Raw genomic sequence first — 16,082 nt, forward strand, 5'->3', positions numbered from 1 at the left:
GAGCCCCTGGGGACTTTAAACAATCTGGGGCCTTGGATGGGAAATGGAGGAGGTCACACGAGAAGGAAGCTGGCGGCAGGAAGGTCATGGGGGCAGGGACAGGAGCAGGCACGGGACAGTTAGACTCGGCTGGTAGAGGTCATCTACGCCAGATCCTCCCATAGCCCACTCGCACCTACTCCCGGCCAGTCTCATCACCAGACAAGCCACATTAGTATGATTCAAAGTGACGATCACTCCTGATCATTTACACTGGAATCTGACTGCCTTGTGTGCCGGCCAGTGTGGCTCAGTGGTTGAGCGCTGACCTATGAATCAGGAAGTCACAGTTCAATTCCCGGTCGGGGCACATGCCCCGGTGTGGGGCGTGCAGGAGGCAGCCGATCAGTGATTCTCTCTCATCATGGATGCTTCTATCTCTCCCTCTCCCTTCCTCTCCCTGAAATCAATAATTAAAAAAATTAATTTAAAAAATTGTTAGGAATCTTTAGTAGGACAGGGCTGAGGACAAAGTCCTTGACTAGAGACCGCCCGCCTATGGCGTGTGATTCATTGCTAATGGGAGGTATAGCCTTGCTCCCTGGGGTCCCTGGGGGTGCCCGGGGTAGGGCTCCTTGGGTTCACTGTGCTGTCCGGACCCCCAGCCCTTCGAACAAATCGAATGGAGCGAGCTCAGGGCAAGGACCGGGGGCACATTCCCCATCCGGGCCACTCACTGTCCCCTGGGCACATGCATCCCTTTCTTTCCCCTTAAGGAGTCCGCCCGCCGCCAGGGGTGCTGGTGTGACCCGGTCAGGTGTCGCTCTGCACCGGCCTCCGCCCCCTCGGCCCTTCCGTGCCCTTCAGTGCCCTCTTCAGCCTGCTCCTGGGGCTGGCGTCTGCTCCGTGCTATTCTCACGCGCCCTCCTGAGAGCCAGCCAGCCGTCTGTGCCAGGTGAGTCCTGGGGCGGACACACAGCCTGAAAGTGCATGTGTGTGTGTGTGTGTGTGTGTGTGCGCGCACACACGCGCGTGTAACTCTGAGTCCCTGTGTGTCTTTGGAAGGGGGCAAAGCGAAGAGGAGGGTGTAAGGGGACTCTCGCTGGCCTGGTTTGCACAAAGCATATCCTTGCACAATCGGCAAATTCCCAGCAAGCGCCACTGGCGTCCGTCCTTGAAGAAAGAGGCGGCCCGGCCCCTGCACCTGCACCTTCTGGGAAGTTCCATGTGGCACCTCCTGCCTCTTGTGCTGTCAGCGGCGTCCCCCAGCCTGTCCTGCCCCTCCTGGCGCCGAAATGCAGTCCCATCCTCAGCAGCCCATCGGGGAAGGGCTGGGGCTGCACTGGATTGTGGGAAAATCAGCAGGAGGAGGAGCGGGCCCGGGTCTGACGGGCATGTCCAGGGAGACTCGATTCCCTTGGCCTGAGACCTCAGCTCCCCGTGTCCCCGCCCCCAGTCCCGCAGGCTAAGGTGCGCGTTCAAAATGCACAATTACGCAAGGTCACCAAGAAAGTGCTTAGAAAATGTTAAAGCTTTGGCCCTGGCCGGTGTAGCTCAGCGAATAGAGCGTCGGCCTGTGGACCGAAGGGTCCCGGGTTTGATTCCGGTCAAGGGCACCTACTTCGGTTGCAGGCTCCTCCCAGCCCCGGCCCTGGTCAGGGCACGTGCAGGAGGCAGCCAATCGTGTGTTTCTCTCACATCGATGTTTCTCTCCGTCTTTGCCTCTCTCTTCCACTCTCTCTGAAAATCAATGGGGAAATATCCTCGGGGGAGGATTACCAACAAGAAGAAAATGTTAAAGCTTTGTCTTCATGCTGCCATGATTTTCCAAGGGGAACAATTGCTTGGTTTCAGCTGCATGAAATATTCGAGCGCCGTCCAGAGGGCTTCGCGCACTGTCCCGCCTCCCGTGGTCACAGGATGAGATGGGACGGTCGAGCCGAGAGCAATATTGCGATTCTGATATCAGCGGGCGGGCGCCTGTGGCTTCGCCCTCCTCCCCCCCGCCACCCCCCCACCCCCCGCCCAGGCCTGGCTTTCCTCTGGGGGAGTTTTCTGAAAGATTCTGCAGGTGGAGGTATTGCTTGTCACAGTTCAGGGATTATCTGTCGGGCAGTCTTGCTGGTTTGCTGATTGCGGGGACTCAGGGGCGCAGCTCGCTGGGCTCTAAGGGACTGACTGCGCGTAGTCGGCGACCGGATGCGGTGGCCTGGGTGTCATGCCGTCGCTAATTGAAAGATGCTCTTTTCAGGGAGCCGATACCAGGATATCAGAGGGCTGCCGGGCTGCCTTTCCAGGCTGGTTTTCAGCGGAGGCGAGGGGATTAGCGGGCCTCTGCAGCCCGATAACCTGTTATCTCAAAGGAATATGTCTGGCGGGCAGGACAGCGGCGTGCTATCCGGGTTTAATTTTTTCACACAAAGGGCGTTCTGCAAAGTCGTCTTTGTCACCAGGAGACAGATCAGGGCCCTAATGCTGGAGACGGTCGGACTCCTTTATCGCCATTTTTCAATTATCTGCTCCCCTCCTCCACCCCTCCCCCCGCCACCCCCAACTCTCTCCTCACCATTTTCTCCATTCTGTCCTGTCATTCGGTTTCTCCCCTCCAAGTCTCTTTCCCTCCATTCTTTCGTTTAATCCTGTTCCCAATTCTCTTTGTATTTTCCATTTCCTCTTTGATGTATGTCCTCACTCCAAGCCCGAGGCTGCCGGTAGGAGCCCAGCGTTTCGGATCCGCGTAGAGTGGGATCTGAAATAATGAGGCCGGGCTAACAATCACGTTTACTTCTGTCGTCGGGCGCTGCGTCGCGGCGGGTCTGCCCCGGGTGCGTGTCTGGGTAGGAAATATTTCTAGCAAGATCCGAGTTAAGACTCTAAGGACAGAGAAGCCAAGCTTTGTCAAGCAGCCAATATTTACAAGTTGAAGGAAGAGGCCTGCACGTTCGGAGAACCGACGTCAAGGAAACGGAACCTAAACAAACCAGGGGCGGGCTGGTTACCTCGTACTTGTCCTTTTCAGGAAAGCAAATCTCCTGAGAACATTTTCTAGCTGAGTGATAATTTTCACTGAAAAAAAAGTAGCACATTAAACTAGGGAAATTCCTTATAATTTAGTGTTTTGACGGTATGATATTGTATTTCTTCTAAAATGGTACAAGTAGCCCAGCCGGTGTGGCTCAGTGGTTGAGCATCGACCTATGAACCAGGAGGTCACGGTTTGATTCCCGGTCAGGGCACAGGCCCGGGTTGTGGGCTCCATCCCCAGTGTGGGGCGTGCAGGAGGCAGCTAATCCGTGATTCTCTCTCATCATTGATGTTTCTATCTCTCCTTTCCTCTCTGACATTAATAAAATATATATATATATATATATTTTTAAAAAAGGAATAACTTGGCCTCGATACAGCATCCGACTCAACACCAACCCCCTACCACCCACGTGCCTTGAGTAAGGGAACCGCCCGCAGCTGTGATCCGTCCCCTTGGGTGTCAGTACCCCTGGCGTCTCTCCTAAGAGGAGATGCCAAAACCCTTTGCCGTCACCCGCCAGCTGTCCCCGCACTGCTGCGCCTCCTCCGGGCAGCTGGCCGGCGTGGTCACCCATCGGCAGTGCCTGCTGACTCTGGAGTCAGGGGTTGGCACCGGGGCCCGGAGGAGTGGGCAGGAGGAGTGGGCTGGGAAAAGGCCATTTGGGAGCCCTGCCCAGACACTCCCCTCTCTGTCACCTCTTGGCCATCTGAGCAATTTGTCGCTCCAGGTCCCAGCCATGCAACACTCCATCTGCTGCAGAGCACTGTGGGTAAAGAGCCCGAACCTAGCGGGGGCGGGGGGGGGCGGGGAGGAGTAGGGGGAAAGATACCGTCATCGGTGCCACACCAGCTGTGTCTGTGCCCATGAAAGGGGAGAAGAACTAACACAGGGCGGCCTGATGACCTGGGACCGCACTCCGTCCCATGCTTCTGCTGATCCAGCTCGAGAATGTCACCCGGGAGACACACATACATTCCTCCAATTTATTCAGTTGTCACCCTCGCTGGTTTGGCTCAGTGGATAGAGCACCGGCCTGTCCCTTCCTCCACTGAGCATTGGGTTCTGTGCTCACCCCGACCGTCGATATAAAAATGGTAAGTGGGCCCGGCCGGCGTGGCCCAGTGGTTGAGCGTCGACCTAGGAACCAGGAGGTCACGGTTCGATTCCCGGTCAAGGGCACATGCCCGGGTGGCGGGCTCCATCCCCAGCGTGCGACCTGCAGGAGGCAGCCGATCCGTGATGCTCTCTCATTTGCTGTTTCTCTCTCTCTCTCCCTCTCCCCATCTCTCTGAAATCAACACAAATACATTAAAACAACAACAACTGGTACGTGGCAGTGAGGCAGGACGCTGTGATGGGCTGTGCCGTCCCAGGAGGGCACCGCCCTCTCTGCCAAGTATTGGCACCGACAGCCAGCCGTCGGCCGCGTGTGATGTCATGATGTTGGAAGCGCTTCAGACAGATGGCGAGATGTTTCTGTTTTACAATGTAGCTCCCCCCCCCGCCCCCGCCCCCAATAGATGTTTATTTGATATCAGGCTGAGCGCATTCAGATGAATAGCCTGCTCATCTTGTTTTTTTCTTTGCAGAACTTTGTTATTAACTGCCCCTGCCCGCCCCCCGCCCCCCCCCCCCCCCCGAGTTGCTGCGACAAGAACATCTAGAGATGAAAAGGCCGAAAGTTCGCTTTTAAACTTGACAGTAAACCCTGGGGGCACCGGGGCGTTGCCAACTGGGACTCGATTATCTCAGAAACAGATCCCGGCCGAGTTCAAGTCCAACGCCGACAGAGGTTTTAAAAATACAGTGCGGCGGTGGGAAGGCGAAGGATCTCGCTTGACCTCGCTCCAACGCGGGAGATAGGATCTGGCCCGAGTGGTAAGAGTAGACGGCTGTCCAAGAATAATAATAGCGTCCTGCTGGGAAGCTCTTTTCATCTTGGCTTCGTCGCAAAAATAGAACGTAGAGCTCTGCCCAGTCCGTCCGGCCCCACACCAGGGGCCCTGGGCCTCTCCGTGTCCCTTCCCGAGCCACGAACAGATAGGATGGCCGTGCGGAAGCTGCGCCCGGGAGGAAGGCGCGGATGCGGGGGAGGGCAGGTGGCCATGGGGGGCCAGGGGTGGGTTTGGGCCTGGGGGATGGGGTCGTTCCCAGAATGACACGGCTCCTGAACAGCCTGCTGTGTTTCAGCGCGGTGTCCTTTTTTTTTTTTTTTTTTTAAAATATGTTTTTATTGACTTTTCAGAGAGAGGAAGGGAGAGGGAACGAGAGAAACATCAATGATGAGAGAGAATCATGGACCGGCTGCCTCCTGCACGCCCCACACTGGGGATCGAGCCCAAAATTCGGGCACGTGCCCTGACCAGGAATCGAACCGTGACCTCTCAGTTCATAGTGGTTGATGCTCAAGCACTGAGCCACACTGGCCGGGCCCTTCCCCTTTCTTAAGAAATAAAATTTTTAAAAAATATATTTTATTGATTTTTTACAGAGAGGAAGGGAGAGGGATAGAGAGTTAGAAACATCGATGGGAGAGAAACATCGATCAGCTGCCTCCTGCACGCCCCCTACTGGAGATGTGCCCGCAACCAAGGTACATGCCCTTGACCGGAATCGAACCTGGGACCTTTCAGTCTGCAGACCGACGCTCTATCCACTGAGCCAAACCGGTTAGGGCAAGAAATAAAAATTTTAAGAAATCACACATACTTTATTACTTTAAACTATATATACGTCGTAAAAAAGAGAAAAAAAAATGCAAACCAATGTGAAAACATGTCAGTGACAGAAAACAACCCTTGAAGATGTGATTCTGCCCAGACCTCCAGGCATGAGCTCAGCGTTCCCGTCGCCGGCGTCTGGATTCCACGGGACGCGGGTCACCCGGGGCTGCGGGCCCAGCACCCGCTGAACGCTGCCTCTTGTCTCCGTTGACGTGGAATTTGCCGAGGCGCACTCTGGGCTCCGCAGAGTGCACATGAAAAGTGACATTTACGGCTTCGCTGGAATTCCCTGCACCCAGGACCCTGCCCTGGGGGAGTCTCGGCCTCCTGGGACTGTGGGACCCGCGTCCCCAACAGCTGCGTGACCAGCCCATGGAAAAAGCGCTCTCGGGCCCCACAAAAGGAGCCGCTTGTGTTACGAAGACAAGAGTGGCCTGGATCGGTCTTGAGCTTTTCATCTACTGGGCGCCGTGCCCGTGGGCTCGAGAAAGCCCTGCTTGTCCGACGGGGAGACCAGCTGCGCGGACGGTGCCCCGCCCAGGCGAGAGGCTGGCATTTCTGGGCAGGGCTGAGGGGGGGCCAAGTCTGAGTCACCCCCTATGGAATCCATCTACGAGGTGGGGACTGGGGGGGCAGGAATGTTAACTCAGCCTCCTCCAGGGGAGCGGCCCCCAAAGTGTGGTGTGTGCACGGGGGGATGGGCGGGAGGCACTGGAGTGCAGAAGGAAAGTGCTAGAAGGTCATCACATTGATTTCTAAAAAAACCCATATTTTTATTGACTTCAGAGAGGAAGGGAGAGGGAGAGAGAGAGAGAAACATCAGTGATGATAGAGAATCATGGATCGGCTGCCTCCTGCACGCCCCACACTGGGGGTCGAGCCCGCAACCCAGGCCTGTGCCCTCGACCGGGAATCGAACCCTGACCGCCTGGTTCATAGGTCGATGCTCCATCACTGAGCCACGCCGACCGGGCTGTCCATTGAAATTTTGAAGACAAATTAAGAATGAGTGGGTTTTTTTCTCATCCAAATTTAAAACAATTTTTTTTTTTTTTAAATTTCAGAGAGAAGGGGAGAGGGATAGAGAGATAGAAACTTCAATGATGAGAGAATCATGGATCGACTGCCTCCTGCACGCCCCCCAACTGGGGATCGAGCCCACAACCCGGGCCTGTGCCCTTGACTAGAATCGAACCTGGGACCCTTCAGTCCGCAGTCCGACGCTTCTATCCACTGAGCCAAACCGGCCAGGGCTCATCCCAAATCTTAAACTCTTGTTTATATCTGCTAAGAAGTTACCTCCTTCGATAAACTATAGGAAAGATGGGGCAGAGGAGAATTCACAGACACAATGAGATGTGTTCCACGAGATATTTGGCTTTCTCTTTTTTAGAACATCCATTCTTTGGCCAGTAGAAAGGAACGAGAAAGGAAGTCTGCTTTTCTAGAGTCAGCAGCAGACAATCGTTTTCTCCTTGGCCCTACTCTTTTTTTTTTATTTTTTTTTTTATTGAACAGATATTTAAAGGGCTCTACCTTGAAGGCGCGCCAAGTTCCCAGCCTGCCTGGGGTGTCCACATGTCTGTCTGGCCCTGGTTTCTGATAAGAATTGGAACCAGCACCACAGATCTGGCTGGGAGAACAGAGAGAAGGTCAGCAAAGGTCAGCGAGGGCCACGGCGGGTTCTGGGCAACAGCCAAGCCTCTTTCTAGAGGCCTGGGTGCCACGGTGGAGTCTCACGGCCTCCGGTCACGTCTCCTGACGGCTCGGGTGTCCCCAGGTGGCCCTGCCCTGGGGGCTTAAATTAAACGGTCCTTTGTTTTTTGTTTGTTTGTTTTCAAATATTTTTATTGATTTCAGAGAGGAAGGGAGAGGGAGAGAAACATGAATGATGAGAGAGAATCACTGATCGGCTGCCTCCCGCACGCCCCACACTGGGGATGGAGCCTGCAACCAGGGCATGTGCCCTGACTTGGAAGCGAACCGGGACCCCTTGGTTCATTGGTTGATGCTCAACCCTTGAGCCACACTGGCTGGGCTGACCGTGTCCTAACGTCAAGCTCTGCCTCCTCCCCACAAGGGAGGGGTGCACCAGGGAGCCCTCCCCGCCCAGACAGGGTGGCAGAAGAGGCAATGGCCACTGCTTGGCTGGTGGAACACAGACAGGCAGCAGATGTGCTAGGTGAGCCGTGGGGAGGAGATGGGGTCAAAGGGCAGGGCAGACAGGAGGCATGGGCGGGGCAGCCAGTGCTCCCGTGATGGGCAGGGCAAAGAGTGTGGGGGTCCCCTCTCCAGCGTCCCCAGGGGAGCTGGCACCTGCCCCCTGGCCCCTCAGGTGAGCCATCCTCTCCGGAGAGGGCGCACCTGCCAGGCGTGAGCAGCGGGACTGAACGTGGCTGCCATGTGATGCCAGCTGCCCCCAAGGCCATTGTGATGGGGAAGCGTCCGCAGGGGGGGATGAGGAAAGCGAGAAGCCTCTCTCACGTGAATTCATGCTGCATTCAGACAGTTCAAGGAACGGGTCTGGCCGGTGTGGCTCAGTGGTTGAGCATCACGGTTCAACTCCCGCTCAGGGCACAGGCCCGGGTTGCGGGCTCCATCCCCAGTGTGGGGCGTGCAGGAGGCAGCCAGTCCATGATTCTCTCTTATCATGGATGGTTCTCTCTCTCTCTCTCCCTCTCCCTTCCCCTCTGAAATCAATAAAAATATATTTAAAAAAGAAGGAAAGAACAAGACTGGCTACCCATGTGGTACAGGGCCTGGTGTCTGTGGGCAGTGCTCTCTCTGGGCACAATTAGAGGGACGGCTGGGAGGGCCGGGGACACCTGAGCAGCGAATTCACGGCCAAAGCCAGTGGGCACTCGGTGGCTAGAGAGTCCGAGGGGACGGAGATGAAGGGAGGGAGAGGTGCCCTGGGGGAGGGGGGAGTCAGGCCGGAGTGGCAACCCCAGGAATGTGGGCACTTGGACCCGTTAGCACTGTCAGCTGAGCGTGGCGTTGACCTCGGGCAGGGCCAGGCGGGTGTGCCACAGGGAGACCCAACGCCCGGACAGTCTCGCCTCCGTGACGTCAGACCCCGCACTGCCCAGCTTGGCACGGAGCGGGCGCCGTGGAGGACAGCCAGTGCCATCTGGACCCGCTCGGTGGGCAGCCCTTCCTGAGGGCACCTCAGGGTGTCCGTGAGGCAGGCCATGTGCCAGCAGGTCTTGGAAGGTGTCATTCATAAAACCTGAGACTCGGAGGTGTGTGTGGGGGGAGGGCGTGCGCTGGAGCCGGTTTCCATTCACTCCCGATGCTCAGTGCTCGTCCGGCTCAGCCTGGGCACCTCCCGGGCGCTGGTGTGTGTGGCCATGGCCTCGAGCAGGGCAGCTGCCCCCGTGGCTCGGGAACTGGCAGAAGCCAGCACTGGCCATCGGTGGTCTGCCTGGAGGGGAACCTCATGCATCCCTAAACCATCGCTTCATGTTTCTGTGTTTAAAAATGTGTTATAGCCCGGCCGGTGTGGCTCAGTGGTTGAGCACCCACCTACCAACCAGGACACGGTTGATTCCCGGTCAGGGCACACGCCCGGGTCGTGGGCTCCATCCCCAGTAGGGGGCGCGCAGGAGGCAGCCGACCCACGATTCTCTCTCATCACTGATGTTTCTATCTCTCTCTCTCTCCCTTCCTCTCTGAAATAAATTGAAAAATATTATATATATAATATTTGACCGGGGGGCACAGGCCTTCCCGCTTCACTGCCACTGTCCACACCCCCAGGGTCTGTGGTGGCCGCGTCCCACGGAGGGAAGTGAGCTGGGAAGGGGGTGGAAAGGGCAACCCCAGCCCTTGTTGATGAACTTTTCTCGGGAGCAGGTGGGTTTGACGAGAGCCAGGCTGAGCTCATTAGCTTCCTCGCACGCGGAGGCGGAGGAGGGAGCCTCGCGGGCTCCTGGGATTGTCCACGCCCACAGCATAGCCACCCCAGCCTGGCCTGGGGCTCGCCCTGCGCACCCCTGCGTGGCCGTGGCCTGGACCGAGGAAAGAAGACAGATCCACCCAGGGCTGTGGCTTGAGACCAGCCTGCCCCCGACAGGAACTTCTTGTCCCGGGATCCCACCCCCGGAGCTTCCAGGACGAGCCGTGGGCTGGATTCTCGCGTCCGATGAGGATTCGGTGATTCCGAGGGCGCGGCCACACTTGCAGGTAGAGTCGCTGCGTTTCCCGGGCCTTAAAATGAGGCCAGAAAGAGGCACCGGTTCAAACGTTCAGTTTCTGGGGTCCAAGCGCAGGTTCCCGGCCCCTCTCATTCTCAGACGCAGAAGGAGCGGCTGCAGGTGCAGGCCCGGCCCACGCCTGCGCCCTCTGGGCTGCTCCTCTGCGGGGAGCCTTCTATTCTCCGCCGGCTCCGGGGGTCTAGAGGTGACGGGCAGCCCACACCCGCTCCTGCCTGGCCCGGGGTCTGGGCCGGGCTGTGTGATGCTCTGGGGGTGACAGGAGCTGCCACAGGCACCTGCCTGCCCGGACCCTGCTTCCCCAGCCCTTTCCCAGCTGCGGCCAGGGTCAGGGCCTCAGCGCAGCCGCTGGGGTGGGTGACCCATCCCACCTGCATTTTGCTTCTGGGCCTTTTGGTTTTTGGTTGTTTAATTGATTCCAGAGAGGAAGGGAGAGGGAGAGAGAGATAAACATCCATGATGAGAGAGAATCATGGATCTGCTGCCTCCTGCACGCCCCACACTGGGGATGGAGCCCGCAACCCGGGCATGTGCCCTTGACCGGGAATCGAACCCTGACCTCCTGGGTCTCAGGTAAACATTCAACCACCGAGCCACACCGGCCGGGCCCGACTCAGGACATTTCTAAAGAGCCAGGCCGGCTTCAGAAATCCCCTCGGGCCTCAGTGGGCATTTCAGAGCCCCCGGGAGGCTTCTGAGAGCAACCTGCCCCTCTGCGGGTTCCTGCAGTCGGGGCCCGCCCACAGGTGTAGACCCTACACACCCTTCTGGGAAGAACCCAGCCTGCGGCGAGGTCAAGGTCAAGCAGTTGGAGGAAGCGGAGGCCACGATGGGATGCGAGAGCCGGACCACCCTCCGGCCAGCTCACGGTAGGACCCCATCATCACTGTGGGCAGGTGACCCCTGATCAGCCACTGGCCCACGGTGGCCGTGCGATCATTAAACATGTCTTTGTTGGGGAACTAACTAATGTATCCGCAGAAGAAATGCCTTACGTCGAATCATGATTTAAGTGTTTGACAAATATGGGGGTTGGGGGGACGTAGAAATTACAGGAACCATGGAATTGAAGCTTTGAGGAAAGATCATAAGAGGTCAGTAGTGACTCATCCATGAAAGGTTCGGAATGAAAGCCGGTGGCATAGGAAGTGGCCGTCACCCCCGTAGCTGCGGGGCACGGGCAGATGAGAACCTGGTCCAGGTGTTAGTCATAAGAATGGTGGGTTCCAGCCCAGCCGGCGTGGAGTATATTAAAAAAACAAAAAAACCCAGCAGTGCGGGCGGGCGGGTGGCAGGCGTCTGTGAAACTCATAGGCCAGTGGTTCTCAACCTTCTGGCCCTTTAAATACAGTTCCTCCTGTTGTGACCCAACCATGAAATTATTTTCGTTGCTACTTCATCACTGTCATGTTGCTACTGTGATGAATCGTCATGTAAATATCTGATATGCAGGATGGTCTTAGGCGACCCCTGTGCAAGGGTCGTTCGACTGCCAAAGGGGCCGCGACCCACAGGTTGAGAACTGCTGTCATAGGCACTAACGTTTGGGTCAGGACGTGGAGGCTCCCCCTCCCTCTGGACGAGCGTGTGGACTTGGACCCGCAGAGACGACAAACCCCTGTGTGGACAGGAGCGTCTGTGACCGGGGCTTCCTGCTCCGTCCCTCTCTCTGCCACGGGCGCCGCTCTCAGAAGGAACCCCAGGACCACACGAGGGAGGCATAGGCCTCGCTGGGTTTTCAGGGCAGAGTGCGGACCCCAGAGGGGCCCGGAGCCCCAGGCAGTTCCTCTCTGGTGGCAGGAGCTCCTCTCTGGAGGGGTAGCAGGAGTCGGCGAGGGGAGGGTTGGGAGGCCTTGGGACGAAGACTGCGGAGGACAGACGTCCAGGGGAACGGAACCGCCGCAGCCTCGCCGGAAGCCGGCGCCCGGGACCTGGCGGCCAACCTTCTGCCACACGGGCCCTGCCAGACGGAGCAGCAGGCACAGCCACCCAGGCAGAAGACAGGCCGGTGAGCAGGAAGGGCAGGTGCCAGATGGCAGAGCCGAGCAGAGGCCCAGCCAGCACCAGCTGTGTGCCAACTGTCAGCAGAGGCCAAGGAGCACCAGGCTCCTCCGGTGTCCCGGGCCGGTGCCCCGCGTCTGCCCTGGCGAGCCCGGAAGGTTCAGCACGGGGAGCACTGCCCAGCCCGCGTGGCTCAGCGGTTGAGCGTCACCCTATACACCAGGAGGTCACGGTTCGATTCCCACTTGTGGGCTGGATCCCCAGTGTGGGGCGTGCGTGCAGGAGGCAGCCGATCCATGATTCTCTCTGCCCACTGCGGTTTCTAGCTCTCTCCCCCTCTTCCTTCCTCTCTGAAGTTAAAATATATACCTGTCCTGGGGGCATAGACATGAGTTCACAGTCCAGGACATCCTGGCCATGGGACCTTGAGCCAATGACGGGGGCTTTACTGCTCTAAGCAGGGGCTGTCGGGGACAAATGAAGTCACGTGTGCCGAGAGGATTTGCAGAACGCACGTGTAAATCTATGCCCACAGCCGTGCTCTGATGCCCCACCCGCCGCCTCCACGGCTGGAGGTCAGAGTTCACCTTGAACATGAACAACCTGGGCCCACTTAAAGCGGCTGGCCGGCCCTCAGCTGTGGCTCATGCGGAGGAGCAGCCCGGAGTGACCTTGCCTCTAACCTTTCGAAAGACGGCAGCAATTCAGCTTTTGTACAAATTTTTTATTTTTAATCGTTGATAACTAATTTTAAAAAGAGGCTGTTCAGGCCAACATGCTGGATGCCAGGGTGCCTGCCCAGGGGCCCCCACGCCCAGCAACTCTCATGCTGGCCACGGGATCTCTACGAGTTAAGGCAATAGCTACCCGGGCCCCACTGGCCCAAAGACAGGCATGAGCCAAAGTCTGCAGAATTGACAGAAAACATGGTTTAATATTGAACCGGCCAATCCGGCGAGATGGGGAGCGTGTGCCAAAGACCAGGTGACACGGGACAGACTCACAAGACACCGGGTTAGGAGCTCAGGGTGTGCGGGGAGCTGGCTGGTCGGGGCAGGAGGAGGGTAATCACTTGTTTCTTCGGGTCTGAGGACAGCGCTGAGGTCTGTCCCGGGGCCCCTCCGTCCAGTCTCACGGGGAGTAGCCAGGGGGTCGGTCCACCTTAGGGCTCAGGAGCTGAAACCCAACTGGGGCCAAGTCGTTACCTTCAGCTGCCAGCGGTCCCGGCCTGTGAGCATGAGTCAGGCCCGGCTGCTGCCTGCTGCTGCCTTGGGGGTTGATGACAATATAAATATAAATGTACATGTAAATGTAAAATAAGTGTAAGTGTAAAGCGAGCAGGGGGTCCTGGACGATTCCCTGTGGATACTGATGAGTCCATCCCTAGACTGGGCACCCTAGTCGGAGAGCCTTGCGCGCTGTCGGGGAGGGAGACGTCTCGGGGGTGAGAGGAGGTGAGGATCAGCTGTCCTAAAAGACAGAAGGGAAGACAAGGGAGGCGCTAGCCCAGTGGTTCTCAACCTCCTGGCCCTTTCAATACAGTTCCTCATGTGGTGACCCAACCATCAAACTATTTTCGTTGCCACTTCATCACTGTCATGTTGCTACTGTGATGAATCGTCATGGAAATATCTGATCTGCAGGATGGTCTTAGGCGACCCCTGTGAAAGGGTCGTTCGACCGCCAAAGGGGTCGCGACCCACAGGTTGAGAACTGCTGCGCTAGAGGCTGGAGCATCTACTCTCTAAACTCCTCCCACCTGGTTCCTGCTGCCACCTGCTTCGGGCAGACAGGGGTTTCTCCTGCTCAGCTCATTGGCTCACGGTCGAAGGCGGTTTCCTTTTGGAGGAACAGATGCTTCCAGAATGGATGCTACACAGACACGGCCTCCGGGGGGGATGGCCTTGATGGTCACGTTTGAAATCAAAAAGGACAGAAAAGATCTGAGCCCCGGCTGAGGGATGAGTGGAGGGGACAAGCATCCCAATTAACCAGCCTTCTCCAGGGCTGTTAGGGATCCCTCTGCCCCCTCCCTCTCCCCCATTCTCCCCTTCCTCCCCCTCCCCCTCCCCCCCCCACCTCCCCTCTTCCTTCCCTCCCTCCTGCTCGACCCTTAAGGGACAGTCACTGTTCGCAAGCCCAGCGTTAGGTGTGGCAACACCTTCCTTTTTGAAATGATGGTCTCGATATAGCCTGACTTATATAGATGCCGGCAAAATGATCCGTATGGAATACACAGTCACCAACCCAAGCCGGCAGCCAAAACGGGGAGACTGAAAACAACCCCCACACGAGAGAACAAGCGAATTCTGCAGAAGAAGAGGTGAATGAAATGGAGATGAGAAGTTTACCTGATAGAGAGCTCAGAATCATGATGGTAAAACAGCATGAGAAAAGATACAGTAACAATGAGAAAAGAGCCATCGGAAATAAAGAATGACATGGCACGAATAAAGAACGCATTGGGCCCGGCCGACGTGGCTCAGTGGTTGAGCCTCAACCTACGAACCAGGAGGTCACGGTTTGATTCCCGGTCAAGGGCACATGCCCGGGTTGCGGGCTCCATCCCCAGTTGGGGACATGCAGGAGGCAGCCGACCCATGATCCTCTCTCATCATGGATGTTGCTCTCTCTCCCTCTCCCTTCCTCTTTGAAACCAGTAAAAATAAAATTTTTTTTTTAAAAGACCACATTGGAAGGAATACACAGCAGATTGGAGGAAGCGGAGGATCAGATCAGGGAATTACAACTATTCACATGTCCCCAAATAGGAAGACGGCAATCTGTGACCCAATGAGCAATCCTGCCAACGTCGGGAACTTTCCAAGAAGCTGGTTTCCTGCACAGGCCGCGGGAGGAGAGCATTTGCAGCATTTATGTGAGCCCCTGGAGAAATCAGTCAGCTTTTCTGTGGGGGGAAACGATGTAGATCCTGGGAAACACACACCATAACAGTTTATGTCTTATTTAGCGGCAGCAAGGAGGCCCCCCAGGCCCCCCGACGGATCCTGGGGGGCTCTGGCTTCGGGCCTTGAAGGGGGTAGGAGACTCATCTCAGCCATCAGCGTGACACTTGCCCCCTTCCCTGCGGGATCGCTTCCTTTTGGCTTCGGGGACTTTGCGATCGCGGCTGTCAAAACACTCTGCAAAATTTAGTGCCGCCGAAACTCTGCGGAGAGATGCTGATTGCTGAGAGCAGGGAGCTGTCTGTGTGTGCGCGGCCTGACACGCGGGCACAGGCGGCCGCCCCTCTCTTTGTCCCTAAAGGCGCCTCTTTCCTTCCGGTTGTGTTTACGTGTGTACAGGCCGGAGAGAGAGCTATTAGGGCTGTAAATTGTGCCCGGTACTGAGATGAACAGCGATAAAAATGGTGCGCGAGGGAGTCAGGGGCCTGGGGTACCCATCTCTGTGGGGTTCCTACGCCAACGGCAGATTTCAGGGCTGTGTTGACATTGATCAGCCTGTAGCCACGAGGTCTGCGCTCCCACCAGGCAAGACGGAAGGTTCGTCCCAGCATCCAGTGCCCCACGCAGGCTGCCCTCACCCCGCCGGGCGTCGCAGGAAACAGTGTCAGGCGTGGCTCAGTGGTTGAGCGTCCACCTAGGAACCAGGAGGTCAGGGTTCGATTCCCGGTCAAGGGCACATGCCCGGGTTGCGGGCTCGATCCCCAGGGTGGGGTGTGCAGGAGGCAGCTGATCCATGAGTCTCTCTCTCATCATGCATGTTTCTATCTATCCCTCTCTCTCCCTTCCTCGCTGACATCAATAAAAATATATTTGAAAAATAAATAAAAATAATAAAAAAGAATCGCCCTCAGTGGATATCAGATGACAAAGCAACGCCTTTCTCTGCTTCCTCTACCTCTCTCTTCCGGTCCCCAAGGGCGGAATGCAGGCAGAGGCAGGCCAGAAAGCACTGAGGTTCCCCCCCCCCCCCCCACCCCCCGGCTTCCCTCCCTCACCCCGCTGTCAGCAGGGACAAGAAATGAAATCAGGAAATGCTCGCCGACAGGCATTCTCTCTGTGAGCCAGGCTCGTCTAACTAAACAGCTGGCTGAGGCAGTCACCCACGTCTCCTACGGTGGCGTTGAAATTTAAGCTAAATCCTGGTGCTTGAGGGATTGAGGGAGAGAGAGCT

This window comes from Myotis yumanensis, unplaced genomic scaffold, assembly GCF_028538775.1.
Source record: "Myotis yumanensis isolate MYYU_CA2020_CCGP unplaced genomic scaffold, mMyoYum1.0.hap1 SCAF_22, whole genome shotgun sequence".
NCBI classification, from domain to species: domain Eukaryota; kingdom Metazoa; phylum Chordata; class Mammalia; order Chiroptera; family Vespertilionidae; genus Myotis; species Myotis yumanensis.